The following is a 21,350-nucleotide window of genomic DNA, read 5'->3' as shown; positions in this document are numbered from 1 at the left end:
GCTGCAAGTCAAGGACTGCCAAGGATCGACGACCACCATTAAAAACAAGGAAGAGGTAAGGAAGGAATAGTCTCTGCTACAGGCTTCAGGGGGAACATGGCCGTGATAACACCTTGATTTTTTAACTTCTAGCCACAAAACTGTGAGACAATAAACTTCTGTTGTTTTCAGCCACCCAGTTTGTGGTACTTTATTATGGCACCCGTAGGAAACCTTTACAGCCACAGAACAGGAATGTGCCTGGCACATTGAAGGAATTTGGAGGCCAATGTAACAAAGATGGAATAATAGGAGGTCAGAGAGGTTACATAACAGATGGTGGGTCAGGTAGTGCCTTATAGGTCGGAGAAGTGACATAATCTGACTTACCCTTTAACAGGTTTATGTATAGTTATAATTGTGTGCTGTATTTATTTATGGCTGAATGGAAATGTATAGAAGAACCCAGATGATATTAAGTTGATGAAGTAATCATAAGAACTAGTGAGAAATGTACCCAATTGTGCAAATACTAATACTTACAATTACATTTTTCATTTGCTCTTTAGGTCTATTTTAATCTATAGTGTTGATGCATAGCTCATTTTAAAAGGATGAAATTCAGGGGCACCTGGGTGGCTCAGTCAGTTGGACGTCCAACTCTTGATTTCGGCTCAGGTCATGATTTTGGGGTCGTGGGATCGAGCCCTGTGTCAGGCTCTGCACTGGGCAAGGAGTCTGCTTAAGATTCTCTCTCTCCCTTTGCCCCTCCCCCTGCTCACACACACACACACACTCTCTCTCTCTCTCTAAAATAATAAATAAATCTTACACTACATCAAAAACTAAGGATGTACTGTGGTGACTAACATAACATAATAAAAAATTATTCTTAAAAAAATAAAATAAAAAATAAATCTTTAAAAAAAGGATGAAATTTTTATTTTAAAATCAGGTCATTAGGTAGCAAAGTGTGAATTCTCTCCTATGACCTCATGACCACACTAGTGGCCAACTGGCTTTAGACCATAATCACATGACTCAAAACAAGAGTCTTCAAATATCAGCCTCAGTTGCCCTTATTCTCTGCCACTTTGTTGTTCCAGTGCATGCAATCAACTGATACAGTCTCTCTGGATTCCCAAGATAGAAGTTCTGCCCAGGCTTCCTCCTGGGTCAGAGAGCCCATCAAGCACATGGAGGACTAGGTCATTTTGAATGGAAAACTGTTCTCGTTCCAAGGCTGTGGATGGAGTTTATTCTCCAAGCAGAGGATGTGAAAGTGGGAGGGATATGAAGGGCATCTCTAGCACAAAACCCCTCAGCTGTATTTTCAGCTTAGAAGCAAATGATTGGCTTTGAGATCCTCTTCTGCCGTCTACTAACTGAATGATCTTGAAGGGAGTCCGCTCAAGTTTTAAGTTGTGTCCTCGACTGAAAAATGCAGATGACACCCCTACTTCAAAGGTTCGTTTACATTCACTTATTTAAAAGAAATAATCATGTATTTTTTAAGACGGGCGATAGCCTCAGCACCAGAGATACCAAATAAAAGACACGGTCCCTGCGGCAGAGATGCTCACCAGCTAGTGAAGGAAGCAGGTAAGAAAGCAAATAATTACAGTTCTAGGTGCTCTGCATGAGGGAGAGCAGCGCTCCTGGGTTAGGTGCTCTCTTTGCAGGGCCCCATTGTGGGAGGTATATATGTACTTGTGTGTGTGGGGGGGTGTGTGCTGCATGTGGTATGTGTGGTATGTGTGGTATGGACCAAACAGAAGAGGAAGGAAGGATAGTTGGGAACACTTCCTAGAGGAGGGAAAGCTGGGTGGAAGCTTGATAGACAGGTGGGTGTTACTGGGAGATAAATGTGGGGAAGCGGGGAGTGTGTCCAGGCAAGGAGGGCAGCACGTGTTGAGTTACAAATATGTGAAAGAGAGTGGTCATTTTGGAGAGGTGCTCACGGGAGAGCAGGGCTGAAGTCAAAAACAAAATCTGTCATCAAGCGAGGCAGGCATTCTGGTGGGGTGGCTAGAGGCGAAGCTGGAGGGGAAAGCTAGGCTCCCTGATTGTGCATGAAAAAGTGAAAGAATGTGTGTGTAAGTTCTCTGATAGCCCGAAGTGCTGCACGCAGTAACAATAGCTAACGCTAATTGAGTGAGAGCTGATTATGTGCCAGGAATTGGGCTAACCTCCTTCATGAATTTACCCCGATGAGGCAAGTAATATTATCTTCGTTTTGCAGGTTATTACTTGAGTAATTTTCCCAAGGTCACATGGTGTCTTAGTTTAGGTTCTCCCAGAAGCAGACCTCGAGAAAAGGATTCAAGTACAAGCAGCCTTTGGCAGGTTGGGACTGACCCCACGAGATGCCAGCTGGGGAATAGGGAAATAAGTGGCAAGGAGCCAGAAAGCTGTGTGCTATCATGCAGGTTGCCACTAAGGACAACTGGAGCTCAGTCCCTCTGGGGAATTTTGGAAGACAGTGTGGAATACTCTTAAGAGTTCATTCTCACCAAGAGGCAAGGAGGCTGGAGTATTTCTCACGAATCTCTATCATTGTTTGAGGACTGTTGGTCAGGATGTTAACTCTGGCTTTCCTAGCTTCCCCTGCACAAGGGCCAAGTGTGCTCTTCATGCAGTGAGTTCTAGGTACTCTCTGCAAGCAGATTTTGGTGGGGTGGGTAGAGGTGAGGGCTGAGAGCCTATGAGTAGGACACTGAGGGTGTGCTATACGCAAATTCTAAGTGGGGGAGCCGGGGTTTTTCCCCATGCAGTCTGGGTAGGTTTTAGCAACAATATTATATTGCTGTCCAAATGTAAGTTTCATTTATTTGTGTATTTATTTATTATTATATTAAATACTATACTTATTTTATTATATTATTATGTATTATATATTTATTTATATATACACATATTTCTACTAATACAGTGCTTTTCAGAAAACAGAATATTGAGGGTAGAATAGAGGGAGCCCATTGTCTTAGTCAGTGACTGGCACATAACAGATCCTCAATGAATATTTGTGAATGAATTCTTTAAAATTCAATGGAGGTTAGGCATTCAGTGTTACTCAGGTGAAAGCCTCTGGCTAGAAATCAAGAAGTGTGGATTATACTCTGGGTTTTGTCACTAATTTGGGAACCTCAGGGAAGCCATTTAGTCTCATTGAGCTTTACTTTTCTCATTTTAAAATCTTGTTTTTTGGGGGGGCGCCTGGATGGCTCAGTCAGTTAAGCATCTGCCTTTAGCTCAGGTCATGCTCCTGGGGTCCTGGGATTGAGTCCCAAGGGGATTGACACTCCTGCTCAGGGGGCGTCTGCTTCTCCCTCTCCGTCTGTCCTGTCTGTCCTGCTCGTGCACTCTCTCTCTCTCAAGTAATTAAATAAAACCATTAAAAAAAAATCTTGTTTTACTACTTACCCACCTACCTATAGGTAGAGCTCTTGTGAGGACAAAGTCCGATCATGGCTATGGGAAACTACGAGTACAGTGGACTGAAAGGTAATCCTGTATCTCGGTTTTGGGATTGGATCAGGGAGAAGTTACTTGTTGGCCTTTGGCTTCCCAGGATCCAGGACCACCTACTATGAGTCCATCATCTGTATCAGTCAGGGTTCTCGGATGCAAAGAACAGAAACCAACTTTGGCTATTTTAATCAGAACAGGAGTTTATTTGAGAGCTATCGGGCAAATCACACAAGTGTCTGGAAGGCTAGAAAATCAAGCGTAGAAAATGGACATGAAGCAAAGGAGACCATCTCAGAAGACAGAAAGACTGTGTCACAGAAATATCTCAATTAAGATGCTGCTGCCACCCCCACTGAAGAGTAGACACCAGTGCTGCCACCAGCCCAAATTCTAAACTGTCCCTATTTCTTGGGTCATTCGATTCAAATTCAAGGTTTGGGCAGAAGCATCAGCTGGGCCGAGCTTGGGTCGTAGGCCTGCATTCCAGCTGCCAGGGATCCAGGAGGGCAACTGTCTGGCCTCTTTCCTGAATTCCATAAAGGGAAGACATATTCTGCCTTCCGTGAGACCTATGTTTCATGTGATGGCCATTTCCCCAGATGTAGGAAGGGGGTCCGATGCTGGGCAGCCAATAAAAATACATAAATATCCTATCTAAAGTCCCATTGAAGTCAGGATGCTGGGAAAGTGAGGATACTGGTTTACAAGTGGAAAACAAAGATTAGAAGGTCATGAGACTTTTTATTTACCAGGAACTGTTCAAGCTACTGGTACAAAGATGACAAAGGAGCACCTGCCTGGCTCAGTTGGTAGAGCATACAACTCTTGATCTCAGGGTCGTGAGCTTACTTAAAAAAAAAAAAAAGACTAAGACACAGGTGCCGGCTTCAAGATGCTCTGGCCAGGTAGGGAGGAAAGAGAAATAAAATACTAAAATAAAATGTGATAAGGGAAGGCTATAACTGAGATACCACAAAGTAGAAAGAGAACATAGAGCAAAGGATAAAGGCTGAGGATCACATGGTGGTCAGGAGAGCGTTTACAGAAAAGATGGGTCTGCAAGGGTGGAAGGGGAGAGGAAGAAAGAGCATCAGAGGCAGAGCCACCTTTGGTATAGGTTAATCTTCTGATTAGCCAGAATCTGGGTCTGGTATTTCCTGCTTACTCCTTTCCTACTGCCATCAACCACAACACGTATGCTACTCCAATTAAGGTCTAAAATTAATAAGGTCTAAGTGTTATCAGGGTATTGTCAGAGCCAGGTTTTTTTCCCTTTGCTCTCCCCCAAATCTCTGGTGCATAGTAGTATTGGCACCAGCTTACTGCTGCTGCTGCTGTTTTTAGCTCTTTTAGAGCCAACCAACCATATACTCAGTCAGACCTGGTTGAAATTATGGTGCAACCATTGACTAAGTTATAAGACCTCTCTGAGCCTCAATTTCCTCAAGGAGAAAATGAATGAAAACTACTTGCCTTCCAGGACTGTTTTGGGGATTAACTGAGATAATGTTTGCAAAGTGCCATCACTCAGCAGTTTGTAGATGCTGTGATTGCTGGTTCAAGGAAGTTCACTGCAAGTCTGGTGATGATGAAGATTCCTCTCTGTCCTTCCGCTTTGACCTGAGGAGTTTCACAATGTGGCCAAGGAGATCACAAGAACGAAATGTCTTCTGGTAAGGAGGTGACCCATGAGTTGTCAAAAATGTGAGAATATTCCTGTGGGGAAGGAACAGATATGAAGCTTCTCTTGAACTTTGAGCCCTTTCCAAAGCCTGACTCTGTGGTGGGACTGAGAGCCTGGTTCCTGGAGTTGAGGAAGGTTTTCCAACCCCTGAAGAATGATTTTGAAAACAGCCCTTCTGGCACTGGGATATTTGCCTCTGCCCATTATGAGGAGGAAATGATTTACCCAGATGTGGGCCCCATCAGGCTCCCTCCTCTGTCAAGATCAGGCCACAGAAGTCAGAAGAGTGAAGAATAGCACAGCCATTAACTGGTCATTTTCACATATTGTTCCTGCATCGCATTTGAAAATGTGTGCAATATAACAGGTTGAGTAACCCTGGTGGGGTAACACTGTGTCCTTTCAGAATGATAAGCATGATACTTGAGGGGAATTTGCTACGGGCTGAAGCAGTTTTGTAAATGGGGCAGATCCAGATGTGGAAATGCCGTGTGGCTTGGAACAGACACCAAATTATGTGGAGTATGAATTTAGATGTCCTTTCTGAAATTCCTGGTGTACATTTCATTAGTCTCTTCTTCCTAATAAACAATGGTGTTCTATTCCAGCCTTGGACTTCTGGGTAAATTCTGTTCATCCATTCACTGCACAGCTATATATTGAGTACTCGCCACATGCCAGGCATTTTGAAGGGTGGATAGGATCTTGAATTTGATTCTGAAGAAAGAAGAGGGGATTGTTTTGTAAAAATTCAGAAGACTTCTCCCTTCAAACATTATTTGTGGGGAAGTGTAAATGTCTCCCCTATCTGCATATGAAGAAAATAATTTCATGTAGAATGGCTCTGTTCCCGTGTTCTTCTCATCTGGGGGTAGGCTCAGGAATGGGAGGGATAGAGCAGCAGAGCATGTTGCTATGGTAACTTGGCATTAACACACCTTTAGCTCCTTTGTGTCGCCCCCAAGTTACCTTTATAACTAGTGTTTCAGAGCATGGGAAGCTTTTCTTAATTTCCGCACAGCCAGTGATGAAGGCGTTTTCCAAGGCACCAGGCAAAGGGAGGGTCCTTTCTTTTTAAGGCTGAGGCTCTGCTCATGCTGTTTCCTAAGCCACAGTATAGAATCAGGATCCAGACTATCTTACTTTTTTATGGAAGATTTCACTTTCAAATGCTTTTCACATATGTTATCTCACTTTTTATTGCCACATTTTTTAACCTCATGTTTAAGCAATCCAAAAGGGCAAGAAAACGAACCCACTAAACATTTATGCCTCAAAATAACCATGTGAGGTAGGGACTAATATCCCCATTGTACAAACGGAAGAACTAAAACTCAGAATTGCCATAATGTGCCCAAGGTCACATTGTTAGAAATGGCAGGATGAGGAATGGAATCAGGCCTTTAGATCCCAGATCAAATTCTTGCTCTTAAACCTCTACTAACTCCCAGTCTCTTTCTGCCTTTGTTATTTTAGAAAAATACAGATGCATATAAAATAGCAACCGATTTGTGCTTTGCTTTAAAAAAAAACAGCTTTATTGAAGTATTTTATATATTTCATAACATTCACTCACTGCGAACATAAAGTTCAATGATTCTTTTAAAGAATTTTTGCGGGCTCCTGGGTGGCTCAGTCTAAGTGTCTGCTTTCGGCTCAGGTCATGATCCCAGGGTCCTGGGATTGAGTCCCACGTTGGGCTCTCTATTCAACAGGGAGTCTGCTTCTCCCTCTCCTTCTGACCCTACCCATGCTCATGCTCTCTCTCTCTCTCAAAGAAATACATAAAAGCTTTTAAAAAAATAAGAGTTGCAACAGTTTTGTTGTTATAATTCACATATCACATATTCTACCCATATACAGTGTACAAGTCAATGGTTTTTAGTATATTCATAGAGTTGTACAACCATCACCACAGTCAATTTTAGGACATTTTTATCTCAAAAAGAAACCCTGAACCCTTTAGCAACAACCCACCAATCCTCTCATTCTCCCCACTACCCCAGCTCTTATCTACTTCCTGTCTCTATAGATTTGCCTATTCTGGACATTTCATATAAATAGTATAAAAAATATGTGGTCTTCTGTGACTAGCTTCTTTCATTTAGCTTGATGTTTTCAAGGTTCATCCATGCTGAAGCATGTAATAATAATTCATTCCTTTTTGTGACCAAATAATATTCCATTAGATACACCACCTTTTGTTTATCCATTCGTCAGTCAATAGACTTTTGGGTTGTTTCCACCTTTGAGCTATTATGAATAATGCTGCTATGAATATCCATGTACAAGTTTTTGTGTGGGCACATGTTTTCATTTCTCTAGGAGTGAAATTGTTGGGTCAAATTTCACTCCTGTCCATCTAGAATAACTTTACATTCCGACCAACACTGTATGAGGTTCTAGTTTCTCCACATCCTCACCCAAGTTGGTATGCTTTGCTTTTTTCATTTAACATTATTCCTTAGTTACATTTCCATATCCACAGAGTTGTAATTTTTAATGGTTATACACAGTGTTCCAAAGCAGTTACTTTAATATTGTTAAAGCGTTACTTTGAAGTTGAGAATTTATACTGTCTTCCGTTTTATGCTGTTACAAGTAGTAGAACTAGGATCTGTGCCACTTTCCCCCCCCCCCCCCCCCGGTTTATTTCCTTGAGGTGCATTCCAGAGTGGAACAAAAGGCACACACAGCTCTATTGCTGCTTCGCAGGTTACTCTGCAAAGGTTGACTGTGTATAAAATGCCACTTGCCAAGCTCATGCCTACCTATTACCCCACAGCCTCTGCCAAAACAGGGTTTTATTGCTTCATTCCTGTGCATTAATACTGTAGGTATATAATAGGTTGTTTTGATTGGCATTTCTTTTACTGTTAAGAAACTTACAATGTTTTAAGGGCCCACACTTAATCACTTAGTCACTTAGTCACTGTAACTGAGTCAATGATCCAAAGAGGCCATTAGTGCAGGAAAATCTAGGGGTTGAAGCAAAGCGTAGCAGGTGAGATTAAAGGAATTCTCTGGGTTTGGGAACATGGGTTCACTTATGTTTCATAGGATGGTTGTAGCCTCAGCCATAGATGAAGAGAATGCTCCTTAAATGGTCAGCTGACTTAGACACCTGCATTTTCAAACTTCCCCCTCATTTAGCCCCTCTCCTGGTTCTTCTCCCCCTCTCTGAGCATTCCTTCTCTATCTCCTTTGAGAGTTTCTTTTCCTTTATCTGCCTCTTAGAGATTGGTATTCCCCAGGATTTCGTTCTCAGGATTCTTATTTTTTTCATTTAACACTCTGGGCAATCTCATCCACTCCCATGGCAGTAATGACTATGTAAATGCTGAAAACTCCCAAATATTTATCTCCTGATTCAAATTGAATTCCCAATGTCCTTCTCTAACTTCCAACTGTATGTCTCTATTTGAATGGCTCCTGGGCATCTCAAATCCAGTATTTCTACCTCCAGCCACTCCTTTTCCCATTTCCCTATCTTTATGATGCCAGCAACCCAATTGCCCAAGTCAGAAATCTGGAAGTCACTCCAAACTCCTTCCCTACCCTACATATTCCTAAATGTCTCTCAAGTACTTCTTCTCTCCAAACCTATGACACTAATTTGTTTCATGTTTTCATTATTTCTCCAAATGATTGTGGCATTTTTACATGTATGAGTTAGGGTTCTATTGGTTGTAATTTTGTCACTTTAGGAAGGAAAATGAAAAGATTTACTGAATGGATACATACACGGAATGAAAGGAGGGACTGAGAGGGTCACTGTAGAAAGGCAGGCTCTAGGGCATTTCCAGGAACCCAGGCAGCAAGCAGGTAGCCCATGGACCTTGTCTAGAGGGTCTGCTATGGATGTGACTTGGTTCCTACAATCCTCAGCGTCTGTATCTCTCAGCTCAAACTCGTGCATTTCTGGAAGAGTCGGGGGACCAACAAAAATCAGAACAGTGGAGAGGCTGAGTCACATGATGGAAACACAGCTGCTAGAGGATGACCCTCACATGTGGGAGGCAATTATCAGAGACAAAGAGAGGGCATGAGATGGGCAGTCTTTCCAAAGTTGTCTCTACATTGCCACAGTTTCTGAACTGGTCACTCTGCCTCTAGTCTTACCCTAGACCAATCCCCTTCTGCCAAAGTAATCTTCCAAAATACAAGTCCAAGAGAAAGGAGAGGTAATGGGGGAAATATGGGCATGAAATCCACATTTGGCTCTTGCTAAATCTGGGACTTTGAGCAATTATAACTTTCATCTATCTATTTGAGTCCCTATTCTTTGCCAGTCAGGTGTAGGCACTTCATGTGTATCATCTCTACTCCTTGTGACAGCTCTGTAAGGTGCATATTATAATTACAGTGCAAGGGAGGAAACTGAGTCTCAGAAAAAATTAATAAACTTGTCCTAGGGCCCATGACTGGTAAGTTGCAGAATCTACCATCTGACTCAAGGCATTTATTACTGGGCTATACCCTTTCCCTCTCTCTCTCTCTCTCTGAGATCTCCAGTTTCATTTCACATTTTTCAGGATTGATGTTAGGAATAGGCAGGAATGCCCATGTAATTTGTGGAGCCCAGTGCAAAAGGAAAATGCAGGACAGCTCCTTGTTAAATGATTAAGGGCTTCAAGTCAGCAGCAGCAAGTCATTAAACCAAGTTCATGACCCTTGTAAGCACGGAGGCTTGTGCGACAGCATAGGCTGAATGCCTATGAATTGGCCCTGGGGTTAGTGTTAATGTATATGAGATACTTTGTATGGAATAGATACACATTAAATTGTAGCTGTAGTGATTGTATTAGCCTTCTCTGGTTGCTGTAACAAATTATTATAGACTTAGTGATTTAAAACAACACAAATTTATTATCTCACAGTTTTAGAGGTCAGAAGTCCAAAAGGAGTCTTATGGGGCTAAAATCAAAATGTCAGCAGGGCCACATTCCTTTTGGAGACTCTAAAGGATGATCAATTTCCTTGACTTTTCCACCTTCTAGAGGCTGTCTGCATTTGGCTCATGGTCCCTTCCTCCATTTTCAAAGTCAGCAGGATAGTATGTTCCAAACTCTTTCTCTTTTTCTGGCCTCTGCTTTCATTGGCACACTTCCTTCTCTCCTCTAATCCACCTGCCTTCTCCTTAGAAGGACCTTGTGATTACATTGGGCCCACCCAGATATTCCTGGCAATCTCTCCATCTCAAGATCCTTACTTAGTCACACCTGCAAAGTCCCTTTTACCACGTAAGGTAGCATATTTGCAGGTTCCAGGAATTAGAATGTGAACATCTTTGGGGGACCATTATTCAACCTACTGCAATAGCAATATTATTGTTGTTGTTGTTGTTATTATTATTTTGTTGTTTTTGTTGTGATGTTAATATCCTTCTTTAATCCTTCAGCAATTTCAGGATAAAGTCCGAACAGCCCATTGTGATCTTTTTAGTTTCAACTCTTTCTACTCCCCCGTGCATCAAACACTCCAGTAGACATTGAACCACTAACAAAACTATTCCTGTGCCAAATATCCTTTTGTCTTCCTTTGTTTTAGCCACTGCCTCTTTTTTCTTTATACTTCCTCCTCATAAAAGTCATCTCCTGTGTCATGATCCGATCTTTTAATTTTTTAAAAATAATGACAGTCTTTTTCCTAAAACTTGCATTTTTGCAAGCTTCCCAGAAAGCTGTGTACTATTACCCGTAAGAAGGGAAGTCCCACCCTTCCTTTAACCCCTTGTACTGCAGCACTTTAAGTTACCAGGATATCTGGTACCTCAGCATCAATGTGCAATGTCCCTGCAGTTTTGCAGGTCACAGTCCTGCTGAAGCTAGACACGAGGCTAGAGTGTCCCAGTTATACACTCAGGAATTATAGTGGAATATGAAGTCACTTGGGCCTGTGTGCTCCTTGAGCTCAGACTTGAGGAAGGTGCGGGCTTTCTAATATATTCATGAAATCATTTACTTGACAGGCATCACAGAGATCCAAATCCATCCTTTCACTTAGAGGGGAGAAGCTGCACAGCTTAGTGGAAACAGTGCTAACTTTAGAGTTGGAACTTGGCTTTGAGCCCAACTACCTGGCTGGCTGCTCTTTTGGCAAAACACCAATATCTGTAAGCCTCTGGATCTTCACTTGTATTAAGATAACATTAGACCTATTCCACTTACCTTATAGGGTAGATGTAAACTTTTTGTGAAGTATAAAAATAGTGCTACTTATTGGGCATTAACTATGCACCAAGCACAGGTAGGTGCATTTTCCCTATTTTACACGTGTCTTATACAAGGTTCAAGGCCGTGTCACATAGTCACTCTGCTAAAACACAGACAGCTAGGATTCAAACCTAGGTCTTTCCGGCTATGTTGTTCTTGTTGTTTTCCCTTTAATTATACCAGACTGACACTCATGACTGATGCAATCTGAAAATGTTTTGGGGGGAAAAATTAAAGTCCTACACCACAGAGGATAATTATAATTTTATAGATGAAGAACTGAGGCCCAGAGAAGGACAGCAACTTCCCTTAGGACTTTGCGGCAAGTTCTTATCCAGCAAGTACTCGCTGGGGCAAGTAGGTGTGCAGATCACTCAGGAATGAAGAAGTGGTTCCATCCAGGTAAAAGAGGGAAATCCACTAACGATAGTAAGTATTTAGGACTATTTTCACACGTTTTCCACTTTGTGGTTGCACTTGACAGCTTATAGGACACAGTCTCCGTGACACTATCAGGTCAGAGGAGTGTCCAGATTCCGTACTGTGGACCACGGGAGGCCCTCTGTGACTTGGCCTTGGCAGAAATCTCCAGGGTCATCTCCTATCAGGACTCCCCTGCCACCACCTACCCCAAACCTTCTCTTCAGTCATAATAACTACTTGCAGTTCCTGAAATGCACCCAATGGGTTTATGTCTCTGTTCCCCCATTCCCTTTGCCTGGAATGCACTACTTCACCTTCTGAGCATCCCATGGGCAACGACTCATTTTCGAAGACTGCTTAAATGTCACTACCTGAACGAAGTCTTACCTGGCCTTCCCCATCCTTCCCCACTTTAGATATCAAACCATCTAATATCTCCTCTACATATTTTTGCATTGGGACATATAATATTTGTATTGCTCCAATGTATGCAATCAAGCTGTTTATTTACATGCCTGTCTTCAACCGTTAACACATTAAGCATAAGGACTATCTCATTTATGAGTCTTTAGTATTTAGTATGGTGAGCACCTGGGGCAGTCCCTGATGTACTCTGTAGATGGCCCAACAGTGACTCCTAACCTGCTTATCTTTGCCTGGCTCCTCTATAAAGGCTGGGGAAATCTAAATTCTCGTTTTCCAGCCTCCCTTACAGCGATTAGGGTCTGTGTGGAAAAACAGTTCTGGCCCAATGAGATACAAGCAAAGGTCTCAGGACGGAGTAAAGAGCTTCTGGAAGAACTTTTGCATTTCTTATAAAAGGGCCAGAATACCTGGTGCAAGCTATCTCCCCTGCATCCCACCTTGAATACAAAGATAATGCTGACGCGGGGTGACACCATCTGGCAACCTTAAGGGAAAGCCCCAAAGGATCTGTGAGTCTCACCAGATTTTTATTATGTGAGAAAAATAAAGCCCTACTAATTCCATCTCTGTTGTTAGATTATCTGTTACTTGCAACTGAAAACATTCCGAAGTAACTAATGAATTGTTTGTTAACCAAAAGAAGTCATTTCTTATTTCAATGATTTTTAATGTGCTTGGTTCAGTACCAGAGGCCTCTCCTCAAGAGGACTTCTATACTAACTCCAGTCGATATTGATCAAAGCAGATATAGTCTGATTGAAGGGGGTAGGAGGCTGCTGCATGGACCCTTTTCCTGCTTGTTCTGGTCCCCTGATGACCCCTAAGACACCATTTGGAGTCCTGAAGTCTTTTCTGGATACTTGATACATTCTCTAACACTGTCGATAGTAGTGCAAGTCGAAACAGCCATTTTGGTCACGATTTGGCAGTTCAAGGGCAATTTCTTTTTTTTTTTTTTTAAGATTTTATTTATTTATTTGAGAGAGAGAGACAGAGGGAGAGTTAGAGGGAGAAGCAGGCTCCCTGCTGAGCAGGGAGCCCGATGCGGGGCTCGATTTCAGGACCCTGAGATCATGACCCGAGCCAAAGGCAGATGCTTAACTGACTGAGCCACCCAGGCATGCTGAGGGCAATTTCTATCACATTTTTAAATTATGTGATTTTTGACTCACAACTCCATTTCTAAGAATCTATCCTACAGAAATACAGGCATGTTTGTACAAAGACATATATACATGTAGGGTGGTTGTTATAGAATTACTTGAAGGTAAAAAAAAAAAAAAAGAAACAACTTAAATGTCCATTAAGGGATTGATTAATTACTTTATAGCATGCTCATCCTCTGGTATATCCTGCAGCCATTACTGATATTGAAAGATTTTCCAGATATATTAAAGTAATATATTTTTAACATCCATTTAAAAAGTAACTCGCAAAATACTATTGAAAGATAAACCGTATAGTTGTGTAAAAATATACATATGTAGGTACGTAAATGCATACAAAAATGCCTTGAAGGAAGACCAAGAAAATGTTAACAGTGATTACTTTTGGGTAATGAGATTGAGGGAAAGAGAAGCTTGACTTTTTACTTTGTAAACTTGTATATTGTTTGAATAATTGGCAAGTATTTATTTTTATTATGTTAAAAATAGAGAATAACATCTGTCCAAAGAAGATATACAGATGGCAAGTAAGCTTATGAAAAGATGCTCAACATATTATGTCATTAGGGAATTGTGAATTAAAACAACAAGATACCACTACACATTAGAATGCAAAAAACCAAAACACTAACACCACCAAATGCTGGCAAGGATGTGGAGAATGAACTCATTGTTGGTGGAATGCAAAGTGGTTCAGCCACTTTGGAAGGTTGTTCGGCACTTTCTTACAAAACTAAACATACTCTTAACATATAATCCAGCAGGGCACCTGGTGGCTCAGTCAATTAAGTGGCTGCTTTTGGCTCAGGTCACGATCCCAGATCCTGGGATCAAGCCCTGCATCGGGCTCTCTGCTCAGCAGAGAGCCTGCTTCTCCTTCTGCCTGCCACTCTGCCTACTTGTGCTCTCTCTCTCTAATAAATAAATAATAAAATCTTAAAAAAAAATAAACCAACATATAATCCAACAATAGTGCTCCTTGGTATTTACCCAAGTGAGTTGAAAACTTGTGGCAGCACAAAAACCTGCACACAGATGTTTATAGCAACTTTATTCATAATTGCCCAAACTTGGCAAGATATCCTTCAGTAGATGATCAGATGAATAAACTGTGGTACATCCAAACAATGGAACATTATTCAGCACTAAAATGAAATAAGCTATCAAACTGTGAAAAGAAACTTGAATGCATATTGCTAAATGAAAGAAGCCAATTTGAAAAGGCTACATACTGTATGATTTTAACTACATAATATTCTGGAAAAGACAAAACTACGAAGACAGTAAAAAGATCAGTGGTTGCCAGGGGTTAGCAGGAAGGGAGGGATGAATAGTTGGAGCATAGAGGATTTTTAGGACAGTGAAACTGTGATGCTGGATACAGGTCTTTACACATTTGTCAAAACTCTCAGGATGTATAACACCAAGAATGAACTCTAATGTAAACTATGGACTTTGGGGAGTGCCTGAGTGGCTCAGTCGGTTAAGCGTCTGACTCTTGATTTCAGCTCAGGTCATGATCTCAGGGTCGTGGGACTGAGCCCCACACTGGGCTCCTCGCTCAGTGGGAAGGTCTGCTTCTCTCCTTCTTCCTCTCTCTCTGCCCCTCTCCCTGCTCGCATATGCTCTCTCTTAAATAAATAAATTTAAAAATAAAATAAACTATAGAATTTGGGTGATAATGATGTGTCAATGTAGGTTCATTAGTTGTAGCAAGTGTAACATCATGGTAGGGGATGTTGATAGTGAGGGAGGCTGTGCTTGTGTTGGGGTGGGGTGATTTGGGAATTCTCTGTACTTTCCCCTCAATTTTGCTATGAACCTAATATTGCCCTGAAAGAACAAATTCTGTCTGAAAATATACAGGATAAAAGGACAACAATTCAAGACTTAGCCCAACATATTTATTCAGTGTTTATTATGCACGACACAATGGTCCAGGTATCATGAGGGAAGACAATAATTAATGTATAGTTCCTATTCTCAAGGAGCCTCAATACAATAGGGTGAAGAATAGACTGTAGAACTATGCCAACTATAAAGCAGAATTTTTAAGTTCTATAATAAAGACACAAACAATGTATGAAGAGTGTCCAAGGAAAGGAATGACTTGCTCTGTTCCAATTAGAAGAATCTTAGAATGCTCGACTAAGGTGAAAGCATATGAGTTGGGTCTTGAAAATACAAATAAGAATTTGTCAGTCAGATACAGTACTGGAAAGGCAATAGGTAAAGCACTCTAAGCAGAGGTAACAACACAAGCAAAGCCACAGAGGCATGAAACAATATACATTGTTTGTGAGGAATGGTGGCTGCCAGTGTGGCTGGAATGTAAGATTATGTAAAGGGATACAGTGGGAAATAAAATTGGGAAGGAAAGGTGAGATAAAAGCATACAGTATCTTGCATACTCCATGCTAAGTGGTTTATGTTAATAAGATACAGAGGGAGTCTGCACGTCGGCAAACTCAATCACTGGTAGATTGGATCCATTGTCCTGTAGCCAGGACAGAAATAAAGAGGCACAGGCCTCAGTCCAAGGGTCTGGGCCAGTATTCAGGAGGGATGGGATCTGGCGAGGCTTCCCAAGAGAGAAGCATGGCTGGGGTTGTGCCAACAGCCAGCTAAAAACATCTACTGCCTTTTGGCTCAGAGCAGCTCTGTCCTTCCTGCTCAGCCCATCTCTGGCTGGCCAGACCATCCGTAATTAAAAATCAGGCTTGGGGATGGGGACCAGGTGAAATGGGTGAAGAGGCTCAAAAGCTACAAACCTCCAGTTATAAAATAAGTAAGTCATGGGGATGTAATGTATAGCATGGCATCTATAGTTATCTTTGTATTACATATTTGAAAGTTGCTAAGAGAATGAGAAAAAAAATTCTGTAATTACATGTGGTGACCGATGTTAGCTAGACTTATTATAGTGATCATTTCACCATATATACAAATATCAAATTATTATGTCATATACCTGAAACTAATATATATTATATGTCAATTATACCTTAATAAAATAAAAATCAGGCTTTCTCAGGGCACCTGGGTGGCTCAGTCGGTTGGGCATCCAACTGTTGATTTCGACTAAGGTCATGATCTCAGGGTCGTGGGATCAAGCCCCCATGTCCTCCAAGTCAGGCTCCATGCTCAGCACAGAGTCTGCTTGTCCCTCTCCCCCTGATCCTCCCCCTGCGCTGTCTCTCTTTCTAAAATAAGTAAATAAAATCTTTTTAAAAATCAGGCTTTCTCATGCTTTGTGTCCTCCTTTAGGGTTACCTTCTCTAGCCAGACAGGGGAAATTTCTGGGCCTCTCTGGTGAGTCTCTTTCCTTTCCTTTTCCTTATTCCCCTATTCTAGGTGTTGAGTAAGGGACCTGTTGCTTGATCTAACTCTTTCTGATCATCTATAATTCAATCAAGGAGTTTGTACTTTGGAATCTTAAATTTTCCTGACTCTGGTCATCTGAAGTCCTGACCTTGAATTACTACCTTCCTTTTTCCTCTAAAGTTCTATTCACATTCCTGGCTGATTTCCAGTTGTTCTAAAACTTATGGTTTAATGGCTTGGCTCTGCATTTCAACCTTACTCTGAACCTCAGCCTCAGAAGCCAAAAATAAGGGCTTGTACCTAATATGGACTGAGCTCATCGTTCCTGAACTGCTTATAATCTAATCAGGGATGCATGATTAATAAACATTAAGAAAAATACAAGATTGGATAGAATTAAGCTCTAAAATACATTAGTTGGTAAAGAAAAGGCAGAAAAGTATAGCAGGAAGGAAACTAAAGTCAGAACACCTGGCTTCTAATTTTAGCAGCCATTAACTGGTTGCAGGACTGGCCAACTCTTTGAACCTCAACCATAAAATTAGGGGATTGTTCTGTATGATTTCTAAGAGAACTTAGAACTTTGTGACTGAGTGCTGTGTGGGTGGAGAAACGGAGAGATGTTTGGATGATATTTGTTGGGTAAGTCTTCCAGAAAAAAAAAGGGGGGGGGATTTAATATGAGCTTTAAGGATGGGTGAGATTTTTTTTTAAAGATTTTATTTATCTGTTTTAGAGAGAGAATGAGAGAGAGAGCATGAGCAGGAGGTAGGGAGAGGAACAGAGGGAGAGGGACAAGCAGACTCCGCTGAAGTCTGGAGCCTGATACGGGGCTGGATGCAGGCTTGATGAGGAGCTTAATCCCACCCTGAAATTATGACTTGAGCTGAAACCAAGAGTCAGACACTTACCCAACTGAGCCACCTAGGCACCCCAGGATGGATGGGGTTTTTGACCAGGAAGATGCAAGTTAGAATACTTGCCCAGCTGGAAGTAAAATCATTAGTCAAATAATGAGGTAAGACTGAGCAGAATGATTTACAGAGCACAGCAAAGAAGGGGCCTGAGCACGTAAGCTGGGAAGCAATGGGAGAGGACTGGATGAGTATACTGCAGAGAATGGTGGACACGACTGAAAGGTTGAAGAGGATTCTTGAAGAATATCTAGGATGGATTGGTGGGTGGATATGCTAGAGGGGAAGTGAAGTTGTGACCATGGTTCAGGTTTGAGTTAAGTACATTTGGAGCAAGGTAGCTAAGGTGGGAGTGAAGAGGAAGTGGTAAATGTGAGGGGCATTTTAAAGAAGAGATTAAATAAAGCAGAAAAAGATGGAGAAGCAAGCTAAGTTCACCACCAAGGGTGGATGGGTTTTTCTCTGGAGGACAGTTGGTTTGTTGGGGAGTTTCATGGTTTCATTTTTAGACATGAACATGTCTGAATAGTTTAAGTGGTTGTCCTCTAAGATGAGCATGTCTCTGTAGGCAGTTAGAAATAAGAATGTGATTCTCAGGGTTAGCTACATAGAGTTCTTAATGATTCATACCAAGGCAGTAGTTGAAACCATAAAAATGGATGCTTATTTAAGAAGGAGAATATTACAAAGAGAAAAATGTATAGGTAAATTACTGGAAGGGAAAAAAAGGAATCATAAGTCTTGCATTATATTTTTTCCATCTCTTATAGTACCCATTCAACCTGTCCCACAAATCTCTTTCTTCACATAAATATTAGTCATCTTTTCATTTATAGATAATTGCATTAGGAAAGATAGCTTAGCTCATACTTAAATCCCAAATCTCAGTGGGTAAAAAGTAATTCTCGCTAATTCTACATGTTTGTCACTCCCACTCGCATTTTATTAGCCCAAGAAAGCCACGTAGCCACATCAATCTTTGAAAGAGGTGGGAAATTCAACACTCTCTTGTGCATTAATGGAGAGTGGGAATTGTTGTGAATAGTTCTAACAATAACCATAATAACATTTTCCCTTAGACATCTTTCTAGAACTATGTCTTTGCCACCCTTTTATCTGTATCATCGGTCAAATGTTCCTGGTATCAACACTTTATAAGCAGGGGTGCCATAGCAAAATTCCTATGTGAAACATTCTGTTTCTTTTGTTTTCTCCTTGTTTTGATGCTGAGCCTTCCTTCGGTTCCATGGTTGGCTCTCTTCTTTCCTTCCCCAATTTTGGAACTAAAGAGACTCAGGAAGATGCTACACCCATGATCTTTACTCCTCTTTCTCCTGCCTTTGGTTCCACTTCTCCTCCTTGTTTTACAAGAATAAATTCCTTCCCTCTGGGTCCTGCCACACTTCCTTCTTCTATTTTCTCACTTCCTTATCACTCAGAGCTTAGGCCATTGCAGGGCAAAATAACCAGCTGACAAGTAATGTTATTACTCAATCCACTCTCTATTCAGTCCGACAGTAATTAGCTGGTTGCCCTGATTTGCACAGCCTGTGTTCCTCCCATAAATTGTAGACTTGATTATTCTAATCCGAATTTATATTTTTCCCATCAGAATCCCATAGACTGTTGTTTGAACCTCTAATATGATTACCACAGTCTGCCCTGCCTCAGGGTTGTATACGCTTCCTCCCTAAATCATGACATCCTTATAGATTAAGCTGTAATTTGCATGTAATAGATACTCCATAATTGTTGACTCACTGATGAATCCTATATTTGACCAAATTGGTTTTAGTAACATTTGGATATATCTTGATTCAGCTATTGGTACTTATTAGGGTCATGCTCATATCTAGGGGAAAAAAACCCAAAACACTGAGATGGGAAGTAAAATTACTTGTTCCAGAAACTGCTCGAGAAGTTCTAAACAACTGAAACATAATAACACACAAGTTGAAGGACGGCAGGGGACAATGCTAGAAAGACAAGCAGGTGTCAGATCTAAGGGGGGTTTGTGGTTAAGGAATTTTAACTCCAAAGCTATGGATCACATCTGAAGTCCTCACCGAGGCAAGTGGGATCTAGGATGCCATTCTGGGATTGTAGTTCCAGCAACTAGGTCTGGTTATGGGTAGGGTGAGATTTCTCCTTAAGATGCAGAGAATGGAACTGAGAGGATCTCAAGTAGAGACCCAGAGACAAATCCAGGATTTACTCAAAGTTGAGAAGAAAAACCAACAATAATTAATGTGAAACATGAACTGAAGGGAGTAGGACAGAGCAAAGAGATCAAGGCAGAGGGCCAGAGGCACAACCTAGTGTGGATTCTTAAAGCTTTCTCTCCGGTTTCTGGGCTCTTTCAGCCTATCTCTGGGCAGCAGAGGAATATTCTAAACCAATTTGGACCCAAGGCCTCCAAGGAATTTAAGCAAAAGAATGATGGGGATTGCCGCCGTCTTCTTTACTCAAGCACACAGCATCTTGTCGTGGCCTATGAGCCCTCCCCTATATGTATGTGGCCCAGAGTAAGTCCTCAGTAAACATTTAGTGAGTAATATGGACTTGGTGCTAATTGTTAAGCATGGGAACGCTTTTGTTTAGTCTGCCCTTATGTTGTGTGAGTATAATGCCACAAGGAAACTGATTTCACACAAACCCGCAAGAATTCTTTTATTTGCTTTAATAAATGCCAACTAAAATCATATTACTTACCAGTCATTCAATTGTAGAACTAACCTTTTCTTCAACAGTGTCTCAGGTATGCAAATGTAAATCCTCTGCATTAAGAAATAAAACAATAGAAAAGAAACTCCCCCCAAAGGGAAAACCAAATGAAATATAAGAACAATATAACACGAGTAGTCTAGCAGTAATGTGGTATAAGTCTCCATAAAAATCGTCATCCAGGAACAGTGGCTGAGATGCTTGTAAAACGTAAGTTTAAACAGAACAATGCTGCTCATAAATCTTGTATGTATGTACGTGTATGTTGCCAGTCATCTCAGGTTGGGGGCTAGAAGTAATGGTGGCAAAGGCAAAAGCTAGAATCTCCTGGGGCAGAAGCCTCACTATTTGCCTGCCATTCTAAAGTTGGGGGGAAACAGGTAAGTTTGGGCCTAGGTCATCTGCAGAGAGGGCTGTAAGTAACGGTTGAACAAGGTATGACCAGCCTGTACACATGTCACAATGGTGCCATCATGAGACAAGTCCATGTAACATAAAAATCAAGGGAGGAAATACTCCAAGTGAAAATAAAACTGGTGGAGCTGCAGAGGATTACCCTCTTCCGGCAGCACAGGCATCAGTATCCCTTGCAAATGTGCATATGTAACATCTGAATGGATGTGTATCGTTAAGTTAAGTCAACAGGCATTTAAACCTGTGTTATGATTTCAATTATTTATGTGAACTTTCTGTCTCAAATTTCAGGATGATTCCTTCATACTTAACATCACCAGAGAACAGAAAGCAGCATTCTTTATCTGCAAAGATACCCCTTGGGGTACAATAAAAAGTAAGTATTTGATCTTTGTTCCTTGTTCCTAGGCACAGCTCCTAAGCCCATGGAGTGATAGGCGTGTCTTTTATATGCTAATGAAATGACTGCTGGCTGGGGCGTTGTAGCTTCAGGATGGTGGTGGGGGTGGGGTGGCTAGAAAGACCAAGCCTTGATTAGAATCTTGGAACTTTGAGCCCCAACCCCCAACCTCCAGGCCAGGGAGAGGAGCTAAAGATTGAGTTCAATTGC

The 21,350-nt window shown here is 41.4% G+C and overlaps 1 long non-coding RNA gene across 1 annotated transcript in view; it reads left to right on the top strand.

Annotated features, from left to right (window-relative positions):
* The first annotated feature begins 3,417 nt into the window (after positions 1–3,417).
* The window catches only part of LOC117803356, a 30,673-nt gene continuing 12,740 nt past the window's right edge, over positions 3,418–21,350 (top strand). Inside the window, exons 1-3 of the long non-coding RNA XR_004627123.1 lie at positions 3,418–3,483; positions 4,931–5,123; positions 21,032–21,116. This is a non-coding gene — a long non-coding RNA (uncharacterized LOC117803356). The remainder of the gene's footprint in view (positions 3,484–4,930; positions 5,124–21,031; positions 21,117–21,350) is intronic.

Source organism: Ailuropoda melanoleuca, chromosome 8 (genome assembly GCF_002007445.2).
Source record: "Ailuropoda melanoleuca isolate Jingjing chromosome 8, ASM200744v2, whole genome shotgun sequence".
Classification (NCBI taxonomy): domain Eukaryota; kingdom Metazoa; phylum Chordata; class Mammalia; order Carnivora; family Ursidae; genus Ailuropoda; species Ailuropoda melanoleuca.
Note: the sequence above shows the minus strand (reverse complement) of the source record. Positions and strands in the feature narration are given on the sequence as shown.